Source organism: Phocoena phocoena, chromosome 17 (assembly GCF_963924675.1).
Source record: "Phocoena phocoena chromosome 17, mPhoPho1.1, whole genome shotgun sequence".
In the NCBI taxonomy this organism is placed as follows: domain Eukaryota; kingdom Metazoa; phylum Chordata; class Mammalia; order Artiodactyla; family Phocoenidae; genus Phocoena; species Phocoena phocoena.
The window spans coordinates 64,948,905-64,951,607 of record NC_089235.1 but is presented as its reverse complement, the minus strand read 5'-3'; the positions used below and the strand labels follow the sequence as shown (position 1 = coordinate 64,951,607).

The 2,703-nt window shown below is 54.3% G+C and overlaps 1 non-coding gene across 1 annotated transcript; it reads left to right on the top strand.

Annotated features, from left to right (window-relative positions):
* The first annotated feature begins 420 nt into the window (after positions 1 to 420).
* On the top strand, positions 421 to 493 carry TRNAM-CAU (transfer RNA methionine (anticodon CAU)). The gene has a single exon. It is a non-coding gene; the product is annotated as a tRNA-Met (tRNA).
* The last annotated feature ends 2,210 nt before the right edge of the window (positions 494 to 2,703 follow it).

Below are 2,703 nucleotides of genomic sequence, written 5' to 3'. Positions count from 1 at the left end.
CCCGACTCCAGTTGTTTGAGGCTGAGAGTGTCTCTGTGAACGCAGCACCCAGCACAAGGCCGGGGACACGGTAGGTGCCCAAGAAGTGTTTCACGAGATCACGCATGTGCAAACGCTTTTGTAAACAGTCTACAAAAATAAGAGTTTACAACAGCAGGAAGAATCCCACGGCCTCGGATCCCCAGTACTCGGCACATGGGGTCCGACAAGCCGCAGTGCTTGTTGATTGATAAATAGACCGGCAGGCGGAGGAAGACCGGAGTGGCGTGGCCGGTTCAGCCAAGGCGGGCACTGGGGTCGGCAACTCCTGCGTCCGGGATCAGGGATTCAGCGGAAAAAATGAAAACGTGGTTTTCTGAGCATGCGTACTGGGCCGCCGTATGAGCCTCATTATCGTACTCCGAGAAGCTACTGCTAGGTGCCTCGTTAGCGCAGTAGGTAGCGCGTCAGTCTCATAATCTGAAGGTCGTGAGTTCGATCCTCACACGGGGCACGATACTTTTGTTCGCTCCAGCTCCTTTATCGTCCTAGAAGGATAGGTTTTACTTGCTTGCGAGGGGATCTGTAGACCCTGGGCGTCCGCGCTTTTCCGCCCTGGGGTCACCAGCGTATTGGCATAGCCAACCCGAAGTACCGAGGCGGGGCAGAGTCGTTGATGGAAGCTACCACTCTTCTGCTCCGCCGCCCTGACGGCTCCGGCGTTCTGGGCCCGGGTGGGAGGACTGGAAGGGAGGCCGGCGCCTGAAGACTGGGCGGCAGGGGGTGGGGCATGGGGTGTGGGCACGGGAGGAAGACTAGCGCGCGGCGGGCTGGGGCCCGGGTGAGCCCCTCGGGAAGATCCCCACTCTCACCACCAGCGTTGCGGCCCGGGTACCCAGGAGGTGCACTCACCCTGCCGTCCCACCCTCCACCAGGTGTCCTGCCCTGGCCCTTGAGCCCTGATGGTGGCGGGAACGTGCACAGCCCTGGGTGAGGGGAGGCCGGGGTGCTCGAGGTCCAGGAGGACGCTGAGGGCGCCGCTGCCTGCAAAGCCACCTAATGGAGGCCCCAGGGCAGTGCCTGGAACCCAAAGTCTCCTGGGGAGGGTCCTGATTATCAACACCTGGTCCCAGGGAAGGGTGGGTCTAGGCAACTGTGGGGAAGTGGACGGCACCGTGATGAGAGGCCAGACAGTGCACCGCGCTGAACACCTTGGTGAGGAGTTTGGGCTGCAGAGTTTTGCAGTGGCAGGGGAAGATCGGTCTCGGGGATGGGGGTGTTAGGGAGGTCATGCAGGCAGCAGCCCGGCCTAACGTGACAGGGGCTGTGCTGACGCTGCATCTGAAACAGTTGCTTCATTGCAATGATCACCCGTGAAATTTCTGATAATTCAGTCATTCTGAACAGGTCAAATAGCAAATTAAATTGAGATGTGATGTAAAAGGGAAGAACCTTCGTATTCTGTTACAAGTTAATCACTAAACGGATGTTGCCTATAAGCTTAAATTATACATAATGGCCCATCTCTGGGAACCCTGCTTCCTAGGTAATGAGCATTAAGCTGAAATACCTTTGTTTAACTCACAGGAAACATCCTGACCAGGCCCACCTGTGCATGGCTGCAACGAGGAAGAAATTAACACATCCCCTCCGGAGGCTGATGGGAACCAGGAAGTGTTTGACTTTACTTCCCACCCCAAACACACACTTTTAGTATAAAAGAAGCCTCAATTCTAGCTCAGATAAGATGGTTCTTTGGAATACGAGTCCACCGTCTTCTTGGTCTGCTGGCTTTCTGAATAGAGTCGTTATTCCTTGCCCCAGCAAGTCCTCTCTCCATTTATTGGCCTGTCCTGCCTTGCTACTCCTGGCTAGCTGGCAGTTGGGGAATTTGGGGGTAAGGCCCAGCTGCTGCTGCAACCGCTTGTCCTGAGGATCTTCCCTCCAGAACTCCCCGAAGCTGCACTGACTGCCCCAGCGCTTGGCAGTTGGAGCAAGGAATCAACATTTGGGAGCAGACAGGCTCCATACGGGGCGGGTAAGTCACTCTGGCTGTGTACAGCCAGGAGCTTTATTTCCTCTCCATTTGGGGTTTGGGGAGTTTTCTCCGGAATAAGCCACTTTGTATTTGAGTGGGGTACCCTGTTGGAGAGAGGAAAGAGTTGTTGGACTTTTACCTGATTTGTGAACTGGTTCATTTGTTTCTTTGGATGCTAGCATTTGTGTTTGGGGTTTGTGTTTTGCTCGTCTTGAAATTCTGTCTTTAAAAATGGGAAATGTGGCTTCCCTGGTGGCACAGTGGTTGAGAGTCTGCCTGCCGATGCAGGGGACACAGGTTCATGCCCCAGTCGGGGAAGATCCCACATGCTGCGGAGCGGCTGGGCCCATGAGCCATGGCCGCTGAGCCTGTGCATCCGGAGCCTGTGCTCCGCAACGGGAGAGGCCACAACAGTGAGAGGCCCGTGTACCGCAAAAAAAAAAAAAAAAAAAAAGGGAAATATTTCAACTATTCCTAAAGAAAGTCCTCCGAGGTGCATTTTGGATAAGTGATCTGATTACAGCTATGAACCTATGGGTGAGGGGAAGATGACATTTTATTGTAACAATGTGTGGCCACAGTACCTGTTAGGATCTCTGCAAGGGGTTTAGGCAGGGTTATCTTGGGACCCTGTGCACCATGTACTGTCACCCTTGCTGTGTTAATTACTTCATTTATGATCCCCT